At 46.1% G+C, this 16879-nt stretch overlaps 1 pseudogene across 1 annotated transcript; it reads right to left on the reverse strand.

Moving 5' to 3' along the window:
- Nucleotides 1-13: 13 nt before the first annotated feature.
- LOC311144384 (cytochrome P450 2J2-like) lies at nucleotides 14-6926 on the reverse strand (annotated as a pseudogene). Its single transcript has 7 exons — nucleotides 6821-6926; nucleotides 6518-6678; nucleotides 1025-1171; nucleotides 797-903; nucleotides 478-663; nucleotides 274-415; nucleotides 14-128 (listed from the first exon to the last, which is right to left on the reverse strand). The product of its transcript is annotated as a cytochrome P450 2J2-like (transcript).
- Nucleotides 6927-16879: the final 9953 nt, after the last annotated feature.

A 16879-nucleotide genomic window follows, 5' to 3' on the forward strand; every position in this document is an offset into this window, starting at 1 on the left:
CACAGTGTGGGTCCATGGGGAGAGAGGTTCCTACAGGGCAGTGGGGGATTCATCGTGGTCTGGCGTGGATCTTAAAGTGGTGTGTGGTGTTCTTGTGGCTCCCTCCTGTCCTTCCAGACACCGCTCCGCTGCATCCAGCGAGAAGAAACTAAACTTCTGGAACAGACTGATGAAGAACAGGAAGAGCTCTATCCTGGCCAGACAGTACCCAATGCACACATGCTTACCTGGGGATGACACACACACACACCCTTTAGGGGAGGTTAAGATTACCTGCAGAGAAGACCGTGAAAGCATTCCGCCTACTAAAGTGTCCGTCAGCATCCAGGAAGTGTTGTGAGTTGAAGGTGTCTGGGGTCTCCCATTGAGTCTGATCAAACAGCACTGAGTTCAGGTTGGTCATCAACGTCGTGCCCTAGAAGCAACAAATATATGAACACTCAAAACTGCCCTACACACAACACTGAGAACACACACCTTTGGTATGAGGTACCGCCCAGCGTAGTGTCTCTGTGGGCCATCTGGGGTGCGTTGAGAGGTACGATGTTGCTCATCCTCTGGATCTCTGGATGACAGCTTCCGTGTAGGACATGCTGGCTCTGGTAGACATGTTGGGCTGGCAGGATGGGCCTATCACTGTCTATCTCAGCCTGGACCTTCTGTCTGTGTGTCAAAACAGAGGGCTTAATAACACCAATCAACCAATCGTCCACAGGTCCAATAATTGTTAATATTAACTCAAATCGTTCATGAGGGAGGCATATACTAGTTGTAAAATGCCTATCAATGGTGTCACAGGCTCACCCTGTATGTGTGTGTGATCATGTGGAGCAGGGTGGTGGAGGTGGTCTCAGAGAACACAGCACCAGATTGGTCAAACCCTGACCCAGGCTCATCTCTGTGCTGTCGGGAGGGGTTCATCAATCCCAAATGAACATTTTCAGAACTCATTATTGGGAGTAAATAACATCTGAGTAACAGGAAGAGCCGCTTACATTCTCCATCTCTATGGGGAAGGTGTCTGTGTAGCCTTGTGGTGCCTGGGGTCCAGGTCCCACCTATGTCTCTCCACCTCCTCCCTGATGAAGGCTTCCATGGCCTGGTGGTGGCTGAAGACGGCATCGTGAGGTCCTCGGAGGTGCTGCATCATGCCAGGGAAAGCCTCGTACAGCTACAGGGATTTAACATGGAGCTTCAGTGTCATATTGCTGGTGTTCTACTGCTGATGTCCTACTGGTATTCTACTGTTGGTGTTCTACTACTGGTGTCCTACTGTTGGTGTCCTACTACTGGTGTTCTACTGCTGGTGTTCTACTACTGGTGTCCTACTGTTGGTGTCCTACTGTTGGTGTCCTACTGTTGGTGTCCTACTACTGGTGTTCTACTGCTGGTGTTCTACTACTGGTGTCCTACTGTTGGTGTCCTACTGTTGGTGTCCTACTACTGGTGTTCTACTGTTGGTGTCCTACTGCTGGTGTTCTACTACTGGTGTCCTACTGTGGGTGTCCTACTGTGGGTGTCCTACTACTGGTGTCCTTCTACTGGTGTCCTACTGCTGGTGTTCTACTACTGGTGTCCTACTGTTGGTGTCCTACTACTGGTGTCCTACTACTGGTGTCCTACTACTGGTGTCCTACTGTTGGTGTCCTACTGTTGGTGTCCTACTGTTAGTGTCCTACTACTGGTGTCCTACTGTTGGTGTCCTACTGTTGGTGTCCTAGTACTGGTGTCCTACTGTTGGTGTCCTACTACTGGTGTCCTACTGTTGGTGTCCTACTACTGGTGTCCTACTACTGGTGTCCTACTACTGGTGTCCTACTGTTGGTGTCCTACTGTTAGTGTCCTACTACTGGTGTCCTACTACTGGTGTCCTACTGTTGGTGTCCTACTGTTAGTGTCCTACTGTTGGTGTCCTACTACTGGTGTCCTACTGTTGGTGTCCTACTGTTGGTGTCCTACTGTTGGTGTCCTACTGTTGGTGTCCTACTGTTAGTGTCCTACTGTTGGTGTCCTACTACTGGTGTCCTACTACTGGTGTCCTACTACTGGTGTCCTACTGTTGGTGTCCTACTGTTGGTGTTCTACTACTGGTGTCCTACTGTTGGTTTCCTACTGTTGGTGTCCTAGTACTGGTGTCCTACTGTTGGTGTCCTACTACTGGTGTCCTACTGTTGGTGTCCTACTACTGGTGTCCTACTGTTGGTGTCCTACTACTGGTGTCCTACTGTTGGTGTCCTACTGTTAGTGTCCTACTGTTGGTGTCCTAGTACTGGTGTCCTACTGTTGGTGTCCTACTACTGGTGTCCTACTGTTGGTGTCCTACTACTGGTGTCCTACTACTGGTGTCCTACTGTTGGTGTCCTACTACTGGTGTCCTACTACTGGTGTCCTACTGTTGGTGTCCTACTGTTAGTGTCCTACTACTGGTGTCCTACTACTGGTGTCCTACTGTTGGTGTCCTACTGTTAGTGTCCTACTGTTGGTGTCCTACTACTGGTGTCCTACTACTGGTGTCCTACTGTTGGTGTCCTACTGTTGGTGTCCTACTGTTGGTGTCCTACTGTTGGTGTCCTACTACTGGTGTCCTACTACTGGTGTCCTACTACTGGTGTCCTACTGTTGGTGTCCTACTGTTGGTGTTCTACTACTGGTGTCCTACTGTTGGTTTCCTACTGTTGGTGTCCTAGTACTGGTGTCCTACTGTTGGTGTCCTACTACTGGTGTCCTACTGTTGGTGTCCTACTACTGGTGTCCTACTGTTGGTGTCCTACTGTTAGTGTCCTACTGTTGGTGTCCTACTACTGGTGTCCTACTGTTGGTGTTCTACTGTTGGTGTCCTACTGTTGGTGTCCTAGTACTGGTGTCCTACTGTTGGTGTCCTACTACTGGTGTCCTACTGTTGGTGTCCTACTACTGGTGTCCTACTGTTGGTGTCCTACTACTGGTCTCCTACTGTTGGTGTCCTACTACTGGTGTCCTACTGTTGGTGTCCTACTGTTAGTGTCCTACTGTTGGTGTCCTACTACTGGTGTCCTACTGTTGGTGTCCTACTGTTGGTGTTCTACTACTGGTGTCCTACTACTGGTGTCCTACTGTTGGTTTCCTACTGTTGGTGTCCTAGTACTGGTGTCCTACTGTTGGTGTCCTACTACTGGTGTCCTACTACTGGTGTTCTACTGTGGGTGTCCTACTGTTGGTGTCCTACTACTGGTGTCTTACTACTGGTGTCCTACTGTTGGTGTCCTACTACTGGTGCCCTACTGTTGGTGTCCTACTACTGGTGTCCTACTACTGGTGTCCTACTGTTGGTGTCCTACTGTTGGTGTCCTACTACTGGTGTCCTACTGTTGGTGTTATACTGCTGGTGTCCTACTGTTGGTGTCCTACTGTTGGTGTCCTACTGTTGGTGTCCTACTGTTGGTGTCCTACTACTGGTGTCCTACTACTGGTGACCTACTACTGGTGTCCTACTGTTGGTGTCCTACTACTGGTGTCCTACTACTGGTGTCCTACTACTGGTGTCCTACTGTTGGTTTCCTACTGTTGGTGTCCTACTGTTGGTGTCCTACTACTGGTGTCCAACTGTTGGTGTCCTACTACTGGTGTCCTACTACTGGTGTCCTACTACTGGTGTCCTACTGTTGGTGTCCTACTACTGGTGTCCTACTGTTGGTGTCCTACTACTGGTGTCCTACTGTTGGTGTCCTACTACTGGTGTCCTACTACTGGTGTCCTACTGTTGGTGTCCTACTACTGGTGTCCTACTGTTGGTGTCCTACTACTGGTGTCCTACTACTGGTGTCCTACTGTTGGTGTCCTACTGTTAGTGTCCTACTACTGGTGTCCTACTACTGGTGTCCTACTGTTGGTGTCCTACTGTTGGTGTCCTACTACTGGTGTCCTACTACTGGTGTCCTACTACTGGTGTCCTACTGTTGGTGTCCTACTGTTGGTGTCCTACTGTTGGTGTCCTACTGTTGGTGTCCTACTGTTAGTGTCCTACTGTTGGTGTCCTACTGTTGGTGTCCTACTACTGGTGTCCTACTACTGGTGTCCTACTGTTGGTGTTCTACTACTGGTGTCCTACTGTTGGTTTCCTACTGTTGGTGTCCTAGTACTGGTGTCCTACTGTTGGTGTCCTACTACTGGTGTCCTACTGTTGGTGTCCTACTACTGGTGTCCTACTGTTGGTGTCCTACTACTGGTGTCCTACTGTTGGTGTCCTACTGTTGGTGTCCTACTGTTGGTGTCCTACTGTTGGTGTCCTACTACTGGTGTCCTACTGTTGGTGTCCTACTGTTGGTGTCCTAGTACTGGTGTCCTACTGTTGGTGTCCTACTACTGGTGTCCTACTGTTGGTGTCCTACTACTGGTGTCCTACTGTTGGTGTCCTACTACTGGTGTCCTACTGTTGGTGTCCTACTACTGGTCTCCTACTGTTGGTGTCCTACTACTGGTGTCCTACTGTTGGTGTCCTACTGTTAGTGTCCTACTGTTGGTGTCCTACTACTGGTTTCCTACTGTTGGTGTCCTACTGTTGGTGTTCTACTACTGGTGTCCTACTGTTGGTTTCCTACTGTTGGTGTCCTAGTACTGGTGTCCTACTGTTGGTGTCCTACTACTGGTGTCCTACTACTGGTGTTCTACTGTGGGTGTCCTACTGTTGGTGTCCTACTACTGGTGTCTTACTACTGGTGTCCTACTGTTGGTGTCCTACTACTGGTGCCCTACTGTTGGTGTCCTACTACTGGTGTCCTACTACTGGTGTCCTACTGTTGGTGTCCTACTGTTGTCCTACTGTTGGTGTCCTACTACTGGTGTCCTACTGTTGGTGTCCTACTGTTGGTGTCCTACTGTTGGTGTCCTACTGTTGGTGTCCTACTACTGGTGTCCTACTACTGGTGTCCTTCTACTGGTGACCTACTACTGGTGTCCTACTGTTGGTGTCCTACTACTGGTGTCCTACTACTGGTGTCCTACTACTGGTGTCCTACTGTTGGTTTCCTACTGTTGGTGTCCTACTGTTGGTGTCCTACTACTGGTGTCCAACTGTTGGTGTCCTACTACTGGTGTCCTACTACTGGTGTTCTACTGTTGGTGTCCTACTGCTGGTGTTCTACTACGTGTGTCCTACTGTGTGTGTCCTACTGTTGGTGTCCTACTGTTGGTGTCCTACTACTGGTGTCCTACTACTGGTGTCCTACTACTGGTGACCTACTACTGGTGTCCTACTGTTGGTGTCCTACTACTGGTGTTCTACTACTGGTGTCCTACTGTTGGTTTCCTACTGTTGGTGTCCTAGTACTGGTGTCCTACTGTTGGTGTCCTACTACTGGTGTCCTACTACTGGTGTTCTACTGTGGGTGTCCTACTGTTGGTGTCCTACTACTGGTGTCTTACTACTGGTGTCCTACTGTTGGTGTCCTACTACTGGTGCCCTGCTGTTGGTGTCCTACTACTGGTGTCCTACTGTTGGTGTCCTACTGTTGTCCTACTGTTGGTGTCCTACTGTTGGTGTCCTACTGTTGGTGTCCTACTGTTGGTGTCCTACTGTTGGTGTCCTACTACTGGTGTCCTACTGTTGGTGTCCTACTACTGGTGTCCAACTGTTGGTGTCCTACTACTGGTGTTCTACTGTTGGTGTCCTACTGCTGGTGTCCTACTACTGGTGTCCTACTGTTGGTGTCCTACTGTTGGTGTTCTACTGTTGGTGTCCTACTACTGGTGTTCTACTGTTGGTGTCCTACTACTGGTGTTCTACTGTTGGTGTCCTATAACTGGTGTTCTACTGTTGGTGTCCTACTGTCGGTGTCCTAATACTGGTGTCCTACTACTGGTGTCCAACTGTTGGTGTCCTACTACTGGTGTTCTACTGTTGGTGTCCTACTGCTGGTGTCCTACTACTGGTGTCCTACTACTGGTGTCCTACTACTGGTGTCCTACTACTGGTGTCCTACTGTTGGTGTCCTACTGTTGGTGTTCTACTGTTGGTGTCCTACTACTGGTGTCCTACTGTTGGTGTCCTACTGTTGGTGTTCTACTGTTGGTGTCCTACTACTGGTGTTCTACTGTTGGTGTCCTACTACTGGTGTTCTACTGTTGGTGTCCTATAACTGGTGTTCTACTGTTGGTGTCCTACTACTGGTGTCCTACTGTTGGTGTCCTACTGTTGGTGTCCTACTGTTGGTGTCCTACTACTGGTGTTCTACTGTTGGTGTCCTACTACTGGTGTTCTACTGTTGGTGTCCTACTACTGGTGTCCTACTACTGGTGTTCTACTGTCGGTGTCCTAATACTGGTGTCCTACTACTGGTGTTCTACTACTAGTGTTCTACTGTTGGTGTCCTACTGTTGGTGTCCTACTGTTGGTGTCCTACTGTTGGTGTCCTACTGTTGGTGTCCTACTGTTGGTGTTCTACTGCTGGTGTCCTACTGCTGGTGTCCTACTGTTGGTGTTCTACTGTTGGTGTCCTACTGTTGGTGTCCTACTACTGGTGTTCTACTGTTGGTGCCTTACCTGGTTCCATAGGGATCCCTCTATCAGCATGGCCTCAGACAGGTAGCTCAACACGGTCTGGAAGCTGTGGTCGCTACAGTCAAAGCGGCTCCCAAACATCAGCTAGCAGATTATATTAAACAGAGCGTTGTTCAGGACAGACACAGGGTCAAAAGGCTCACCTGGAAAGAAAGAGGGGGAGATTGGAATGAAAAGTCAACTTACGCTCACTGCTATTTCCAACTGTTATTTCTTATTAAAGCTTAAAATAACAGGTTGACAAAGACCTCTATCACTCTCCTCATCCCTCCCTCCATCTTCTACCTCTCTCCTTCTCCTTTTGGAGGTAGTGGTTCTCGTGGCAAAAATATCTCTCCAGAGAGCTCTTCCGTAGGGTGGTCAGGGTAAACCGCCTCTGATGCTTCCACATCAGACCGTTACAAAAGTACCCAATATGTCAACCAAATACCACTAATTAAGCTGAATGCTGCTTTGAATAAGCATGTAACTGTTGGTGGCTGTTCTATTTGGACCAGAGCCATCTCATGTCAGTTGTTCTTGAACAAAGATCCTAAGTTGTCCTGAGCTTTAAGGCATTTATAAGTTATAAGTCGTATTGGTCAAGTTAATGTGTGGCTGCTGGGAGTCGATGCTGAAGATGTTTCCTATGAAGGGGAGGGCCAGCGTTCCCGGAGATATAGTTGGGAGGGTTTCTGATGATGTCAGCTATGAGGAGAAACATAAACATAAACAGCAGGATTCCTTTGAAGTCCAGACCATAGAGAATGATAAAGGCCTCTAGTGGCCAAAAGGCTTGCATTCGGCGTTCCAATTCATCTCAACGGTTCGATGGTGTTGAGGTCAGGGCTGTGTGCAGGCCAGTCAAGTTCTTCCACACCGATCTCGACAAACCATTTCTGTATGGACCTTGCTTTGTGCACGGGGTCATTATCATGCTGAAACAGGAAAGGGCCATCCCCAAACTGTTGCCACTGGAACTAAAGGCACTATGCATTGGGGCAGGTAGCGTTCTCCTGGCATCCGCCAAGCCCAGATTCGTCCGTCGGACTTCCAGATGGTAAAGCGTGATTCATCACTCCAGAGAACGCGTTTCCACTGCACCAGAGTCCAATGGCGGCGAGCTTTACACCACTCCAGCCGAAGCGTGGCATTGCACATGGTGATCGTAGGCTTGTGTGTGGCTGCTCAGCCATGGAATCCCATTTCATGAAGCTCCTGACGAACAGTTATTGTGCTGACTTTGCTTCCAGAGGCAGTTTGGAACTCGGTAGTGAGTGTTACAACTGAGGACAGACGATTTTTCAGCACTCGGCGGTCCCGTTCTGTGAGCTTGTGTAGCCTACCACTTCATGGCTGAGCCGTTGTTGCTCCTAACAGCACTTACAGTTGACCAGGGCAGCTCTAGCAGGGCAGACATTTGACAAACTAACTTGTAGGAAAGGTGGCATCCTATGACGGTGCCATGTTGAAAGTCACTGAGCTCTTCAGTAAGGCCATTCTACTGCCAATGTTTGTCTATGGAGATTGCATGGCTGTGTGCTCGATGTTATACACCTGTCAGCAACAGGTGTGGCTGAAATAGCCGAATCCACTAATTTGAAGGGGTGTCCACATACGTTTGTATATATAGTGTACATATAAAGTGGGTGAAACAGTATGTAAACATTATTAAAGTAACCAGTGTTCAATGACTATGAAACATAGGGCAGCAGTCTCTAAGGTGCAGGGTAGAGTACCAGGTGGTAGCCAGGTAGAAAATCTTCTATCTTAAGGCCATTAGACTGTTAAACTGTCACCACTAGCCGGCCTCCGCCCAGTACCATGCCCTGAACCTTAGTCACTGTTTCTCAGTCTCTCGGTCCCAGCTTTGATGTACCTGTACTGTCTCAGCCTTCTAGATGGTAGCGTGGTAAAACAGGTCGTGGCTCAGGTGGCTGAGGTCCTTGATGATCTTCTTAACCCTCCTGTGACACCGGGGTGGGCTGACCGCACCACCCTTTGGAGAGCCCTGCTGTTGCAGATGGTCCAAGTCCCGTACCAGGCGGTGATACAGCCCGACAGAATGCTCTCAGAGGCCAAGCAGAATTTCTTCAGCCTCCTTTGGTTGAAGAAGCGCTGTTATGCCTTCTTCACCACGCTGTCTCAATAACCATTTCAGGTTGTCAGTGATGTGCATGCCGAGGAGCTTTTGATCCTCTCCACTGTGGCCCCATCGATGTGGATGGGAACGTGCTCTCTCTGCTGTCTCCTGTAGTCCACGATCAGCTCCTTAGTTTTGTTGCCGTTGAAGAAGAGGTTATTTTCCAGGCACCACTCACCCCCTTTCCCGTTAAGCTGTCTCATCGTTGTTGGTAAAGAGGCCTACTACTGTTGTGTCGTCAGCCAATTGATAGGATTTTAGTAGGATTTTTTATGAATTTATTTGCAAATTATGGTGGAAAATAAGTATTTGGTCAATAACAAAAGTTTTTCAATACTTTGTTATATACCCTTTGTTGGCAATGACACAGGTCAAATGTTTTCTGTAAGTCTTCACAAGGTTTTCACACACTGTTGCTGGTATTTTGGCCCATTCCTCCATGCAGAGCTCCTCTAGAGCAGTGATGTTTTGGGGCTGTCGCTGGGCAACACGGACTTTCAACTCCCTCCAAAGATTTTCTATGGGGTTGAGATCTGGAGACTGGCTAGGCCACTCCAGGACCTTGAAATGCTTCTTACGAAGCCACTCCTTCGTTGCCCGGGCGGTGTGTTTGGGATCATTGTCATGCTGAAAGACCCAGCCACGTTTCATCTTCAATGCCCTTGCTGATGGAAGGATGTTTTCACTCAAAATCTCACGATACATGGCCCCATTCATTCTTTCTTTTACACGGATCAGTCGTCCTGGTATCTTTGCAGAAAAACAGCCCCAAAGCATGATGTTTCCACCCCCATGCTTCACAGTAGGTATGGTGTTCTTTGGATGCAACTCAGCATTCTTTGTCCTCCAAACACGACGAGTTGAGTTTTTACCAAAAAGTTATATTTTGGTTTCATCTGACCATATGACATTCTCCCAATCCTCTTCTGGATCATCCAAATGCACTCTAGCAAACTTCAGACAGGCCTGGACATGTACTGGCTTAAGCAGGGGGACACGTCTGCCACTGCAGGATTTGAGTCCCTGGCGGCGTAGTGTGTTACTGATGGTAGGCTTTGTTACTTTGGTCCCAGCTCTCTGCAGGTCATTCACTAGGTCCCCCCGTGTGGTTCTGGGATTTTTGCTCACCGTTATTGTGATCATTTTGACCCCACGGGGTGAGATCTTGCGTGGAGCCCCAGATCGAGGGAGATTATCAGTGGTCTTGTATGTCTTCAATTTCCTAATAATTGCTCCCACAGTTGATTTCTTCAAACCAAGCTGCTTACCTATTGCAGATTCAGTCTTCCCAGCCTGGTGCAGGTCTACAATTTTGTTTCTGGTGTCCTTTGACAGCTCTTTGGTCTTGGCCATAGTGGAGTTTGGAGTGTGACTGTTTGAGGTTGTGGACAGGTGTCTTTTATACTGATAACAAGTTCAAACAGGTGCCATTAATACAGGTAACGAGTGGAGGACAGAGGAGCCTCTTAAAGAAGAAGTTACAGGTCTGTGAGAGCCAGAAATCTTGCTTGTTTGTAGGTGACCAAATACTTATTTTCCACCATAATTTGCAAATAAATTCATTAAAAATCCTACAATGTGATTTTCTGGATATTTTTTTCTCAATTTGTCTGTCATAGCTGACGTGTACCTATGATGAAAATTATAGGCCTCTCTCATCTTTTTAAGTGGGAGAACTTGCACAATTGGTGGCAGATTAAATACTTTTTTCCCCCACTGTATATATATACAGTGGGGAGAACAAGTATTTGATACACTGCCGATTTTGAAGGTTTTCCTACATACAAAGCATGTAGAGGTCTGTAATTTTTTATCATAGGTACACTTCAACTGTGAGAGACGGAATCTAAAACAAAAATCCAGAAAATCACATTGTATGATTTGTAAGTAATTAATTTGCATTTTATTGCATGACATAAGCATTTGATACATCAGAAAAGCAGAACTTAATATTTGGTACAGAAACCTTTGTTTGCAATTACAGAGATCATACGTTTCCTGTAGGTCTTGACCAGGTTTGCACACACTGCAGCAGGGATTTTGGCCCACTCCTCCATACAGACCTTCTCCAGATCCTTCAGGTTTCGGGGCTGTCGCTGGGCAATACGGACTTTCAGCTCCCTCCAAAGATGTTCTATTGGGTTCAGGTCTGGAGACTGGCTAGGCCACTCCAGGACCTTGAGATGCTTCTTACGGAGCCACTCCTTAGTTGCCCTGGCTGTGTGTTTCGGGTCGTTGTCATGCTGGAAGACCCAGCCACGACCCATCTTCAATGCTCTTACTGAGGGAAGGAGGTTGTTGGCCAAGATCTTGCGATACATGGCCCCATTCACCCCCCCCCTCAATACAGTGCAGTCGTCCTGTCCCCTTTGCAGAAAAGCATCCCCAAAGAATGATGTTTCCACCTCCATGCTTCACGGTTGGGATGGTGTTCTTGGGGTTGTACTCGTCCTTCTTCTTCCTCCAAACACGGCGAGTGGAGTTTAGACCAAAAAGCTCAATTTTTGTCTCATCAGACCACATTACCTTCTCCCATTCCTCCTCTGGATCATCCAGATGGTCATTGGCAAACTTCAGACGGGCCTGGACATGCGCTGGCTTGAGCAGGGGGACCTTGCGTGCGCTGCAGGATTTTAATCCATGACGGCGTAGTATGTTACTAATGGTTTTCTTTGAGACTGTGGTCCCAGCTCTCTTCAGGTCATTAACCAGGTCCTGCCGTGTAGTTCTGGGCTGATCCCTCACCTTCCTCATGATCATTGATGCCCCACGAGGTGAGATCTTGCATGGAGCCCCAGACCGAGGGTGATTGACCGTCATCTTGAACTTCTTCCATTTTCTAATAATTGCGCCAACCGTTGTTGCCTTCTCACCAAGCTGCTTGCCTATTGTCCTGTAGCCCATCCCAGCCTTGTGCAGGTCTACAATTTTATCCCTGATGTCCTTACACAGCTCTCTGGTCTTGGCCATTGTGGAGAGGTTGGAGTCTGTTTGATTGAGTGTGTGGACAGGTGTCTTTTATACAGGTAACGAGTTCAAACAGGTGCAGTTAATACAGGTAATGAGTGGAGAACATGAGGGCTTCTTAAAGAAAAACTAACAGGTCTGTGAGAGCCGGAATTCTTACTGGTTGGTAGGTGATCAAATACTTATGTCATGCAATAAAATGCAAATTAATTACTTAAAAATCATACAATGTGATTTTCTGGATTTTTGTTTTAGATTCCATCTCTCACAGTTGAAGTGTACCTATGATAAAAATTACAGACCTCTACATGCTTTGTAAGTAGGAAAACCTGCAAAATCGGCAGTGTATCAAATACTTGTTCTCCCCACTGTATATATTTATATTATATATATATACACACACACACACATACTCCGGACTCCAACATTGCTCATCCTAATATTTCTATATTTCTTAATTCCATTCTTTTACTTTTAGATTGGTGTGTATTGTTAGATATTACTGCACTGTTGGAGCTAGGAACACAAGCATTTTGCTACACCCACAATAACATCTGCTAAACATGTGTATGCGACCAATAACATTTTATTTTATTTGTTGCACACAACAATCTTCCATTCCCCCAGTCACAAGGGGATTTATGGCTGATTTAAGATGAAATCGTCAACCCTGTTACGGTCAACCCTGTTACTTTAATTGGCACTTAATAGGCACTTACTATAGTCCTTTTTTTTTATTAAACCTCTTGAGATGGGAAAACACGTTTTTCATGAAGTTGAACGTGCTCTTTATGACAGAATGTTAACACTTCTCAAAATGCACCGAATTGGTGGAATGACCCGAATACCATCAACTAAACCGTATCAATATGAAACATTCATAGGTGCAAAAGAGTTAAATTAAATAGACATTATCATTCTACAAACACATCATACAAGAACTAGCCGCTACGCACTAGCTCAGCACCGGGATTAAAACTCGAGTTTAGTTTCATGTCAAGTCAAACAGCAGTTACCTAGCCAAAGCCATCTACTACAGCCATCTTTACCTCTGCAATGTTTTGAGAAAAAGTTTAGGTGTTCCCTGCAGCTGCGACGATGCGCAATTTTTATTGCAAACATTTTCAGAATATATAATGTAACTCTTTACTCTCTCTCCTCCATATTCTGTATGCGACAGTTTTTGCCTTAGTTGTCAGGAGGAACTGACGGGATGATTTCTGTATTGCAAATTAAGTGTGGTTCCTATTAAGAAATGTCAAACAAATATGCTAACATATTAGTCATTTTATACTATTAGATTTGTTATATGTGTCAGTTAAATGATCATTATTGACTGAGGTGAATGAAGCTACAGCACAGGAGGTTGGTGGCACCTTAATTGGGGAGGGTGGGCTCATGGTAATGACTGGAGCGGAATTCTTCGAATGGTATCTAATACCTGGTTTCCATGTGTTTGATGCAATTCCATTTACTCCGTTCCAGACATTATTATGAGCCATCCTCCCATCAGCAGCCTCCACTGAGCTACAGCAACTAAGTGATAATGGCTGGAATCAATTTGGCTTGTTTTTGCTGTTCTCCAAATAGCATTTCAGAGTTTTTAAATTGAGCTTCAATCATATAACCCCCCCACCCCCCCCCCCCCCCCTGCCATACATTTTATATTTTAGTCATTTAGCAGATGCTCTTATCCAGTTAGTGAGTGCATACATTTTTCATACTAGCCCCCCGTGGGGTTTAGCCGAAATGATGCCCCTGAGTATGTTTCTCAACTCCCCATAGCTTATCTGGTGCTAGATATTGCGGTCGTGTCTGTTGTGGTGTTCAGTACCACCTTTCTTGAATGAGGGGACATTGCCACTAGAGCAATAAATAAAGCATATGACTCAATATATAGATTCATAGAGTGCAATCGTAAAGTATTCAGACCCCTTCCCTTTCTCCACAGTTTGTTATAGCCTTATTCTAAAATTCATTAAATTAATTTTTTTCCCTTATCAATCTACACACAATACCCCATAATTACAAAGCAAAAACAGGTTTTTAGAAAAAAAAAGAAATACCTTATTTACATAAGTATTCAGACCCTTTGCTATGAGACTCGAAATTGAGCTCAGGTGCATCCTGTTTCCATTGATCATCCTTGAGCTGTTTCTACAACTTGATTGGGGTCTACCTGTGGTCAATTCAATTGGACATGATTTGGAAAGGCACACACCTGTCTATATAAGGTTCCACTGTTGATAGTGCATGTCAGAGCAAAAACCAAGCCATGAGGTTGAAGGAATTGTCCGTAGAGCTCAGAGACAGGATTGTGTCGAGGCACAGATCTGGGGAAGGGTACCAAAAAATGTCTGCAGCATTGAAGGTCCCCAAGAACACAGTGGACCATCATTCTTAAATGGAAGAAGTTTAGAACCACCAAGACTCTTCCTAGAGCTGGCCGCCTGGCCAAACTGAGCAATCGGGGGAGAAGGGCCTTGGTCAGGGAGGTGACCAAGAACCTGATGGTCACTCTGACAAAGCTCCAGGGTTCCTCTGTGGAGATGGGAGAACCTTCCAGAAGGACAACCATCTCTGCAGCACTCCACAAATCAGGCCTTTATGGTAGAGTGGCCAGATGGAAGCCACTCCTCAGTAGAAGGCACATGACAGCCCGCTTGGAGTTTGCCAAAAGGCACCTAAAGGACTCTCAGACCATGAGAAACAAGATTATCTGGTCTGATGAAACCAAGATTGAACTCTTTGGCCTGAATGCCAAGCGTCACGTCTGGAGGAAACCTGGCACCATCCCTACGGTGAAGCATGGTGGTGGCAGCATCATGCTGTGGGGATGTTTTTCAGCGGCAGGGACTGGGAGACTAGTCAGGATCGAGGCAAAGATGAACAGAGTAAAGTACAGAGAGATTCTTGATGAAAACCTGCTCCAGAGCGCTCAGGACCTCAGACTGGGGCGAAGGTTCACCTTCCAACAGGACAACGACCCTAAGCACACAGCCAAGACAACACAGGAGTGGGTTCGGGACAAGTCTCTGAATGTCCTTGAGTGGCCCAGCCAGAGCCCAGACTTGAACCCAATCGAACATCTCTGGAGAGATCTGAAAATAGCTGTGCAGCGACGCTCCCCATCCAACCTGACATAGCTTGAGAGGATCTGCAACGAAGAATGTGAGAAACTCCCCAAATACAGATGTGCCAAGCTTGTAGTGTCATACCCAAGAAGTCTTGATGCTGTAATCGCTGCCAAAGGTGCTTCAACAAAGTACTGAGTAAAGGGTCTGAATACTTATGTAAATGTAATATATTTCCAGGGGGGTTTTATTGAGCAGAAATGTCTAAAAACCTGGTTTTGCTTTGTCATTATGGGGTATTGTGTGTAGATTGATGAGGGAAAAAAACAATTGAATCAATTTTAGAATAAGGTTGTAACATAACATAATGTGGAAAAAGTCAAGGGGTCTGAATACTTTGTATGTGTGTGTGTGAGAGAGAGGGCACCTCCCTGGCACATGTCCTTCAGAGCACAAATGTGAAGGCCACTCCTTTCTTCCTCATTCTAAACAGCATTATATGGCTCCCATCATCCCACAGAAACATGATGGCACACACACACACACCATTACTCATGCACTTAGCTATCATATGTATGAAACAGTGATGGAATACATGTCTCCAAACAAAATTTGTATGTTTGTTTATTTCCCATGATAGTAGCATTTGAGCAGCCTACAGACCAAACTATATGTAAATCATGTACAAAATAAAACATCATAATTACCAGAACTTATAGTTAGGGCAGGCTATTCTATGGTCAAAGAAAGAAAGACACCAACTGATACTGTAGACTTTGCTGACTTAAATTATAAGTTTCAGTGTTGGTGTTCAACAGAGGGACTGAAACTCAAACTGGGCCCTATTCAATCAAATACAATATAGTTTATCTGGGTAACAAGTCAACATTCCTCTTGCACTATGAAATGTTTGTTCCAGTTGCATCTACATTTATAAAGCAATAATCAAATGTAGCACAAATAAAATCATATTTTATTTCTAACTTTTTTCTATTCAAACTGTAACCTAACTTATCCCAATTCAAACATGCAATCTTGCAGCACAAGCAGCTGTCATGCCTATCCTGGTTATCCAATCATGATCAAATCACAGTGTGTGAACTCAAACCCACTGATATAAGCCAGACGTCATGGACCCCTGTGGTATGTGCAGAGGAACTTCCTATCTGTATAGTGTAAAGGTATCATCACTGTAGGCAAGGCTACAGCTCTCGGCTGATAGCTAAATTCACAGTCACCCCTCACCTGTATGAGAGTACAGTACAGTGGAGATAGGCAGTGCGTTACACCACCTTGGCCACAGATGGAGGCTCCATAAACCCTGATGTGGCATAGAGCAGAACCAGGGGTCCAGGTAATGAAGAGAGACAGACCAGTGGTATCTGGATGTGAGATCTTAAGGATATGCTGGTATGGCATAGTCATGACCCTACACCAGGGTTCTTCAATTCCGGTCCTGGAGGGCCGAAACACTTCTGTTTTTTATTTCTACCTGGTAGTTAATTGCACTCACCTGGTGTCCCAGGTCTGAATTAGCCCCTGATTAGAAGGAGAGGATGAAAAACAGAGGTGTTTCGGCCCTCCAGGACCGGAATTGAAGAACCCTGCCCTACACTCTAAGTGACTAGATAGCAGCTCTAGTCATGTAATTAGCAGGGTGAGGTGAGTACTGTATTGTAAGGTCAGGGGAGGCATGATATGGTATAGAGATTTCTCTGCTATGCACATAGTATCTCTGTTAGTTTCTCTGTGGGGCACATACACACATTCAAACATTCTGAAAATAACCTTTTTCTAAACAGTTCTGTTTCTCTACACAACAGGATGCTGTTTTTATTTTATTTTATGTGTGCTAGAGACGGCTATATCGGCCTGCTAATACAAGACTGGTAAAGGCCCAGCTCTTCTTTTGTGTTTTTTAAAAAGATTTTCAGGGGGTGCTGCAGCACCCATACTTCCCGCAGCTATATTAAAATAAAATAACTCCTCCTTACCATAGAAGTGGCCCACTGCCAGTTGGCATACATTCGGAAGGAAGTGAGCTGAATAGTTTAGTGGACGTATAATTAGACAACTTTGATACTGCTGTCAGTACTCAAGAACGCAAAACTCATTTTTGACCTTACAAACATGTCTGACTGTTTTGTCTGTTACGTATGACGTTGTGCAACGTCGTCGTAC

The sequence above is a fragment of the Coregonus lavaretus genome (assembly GCF_964263955.1).
Source record: "Coregonus lavaretus genome assembly, chromosome: 17".
In the NCBI taxonomy this organism is placed as follows: Eukaryota; Metazoa; Chordata; class Actinopteri; order Salmoniformes; family Salmonidae; genus Coregonus; species Coregonus lavaretus.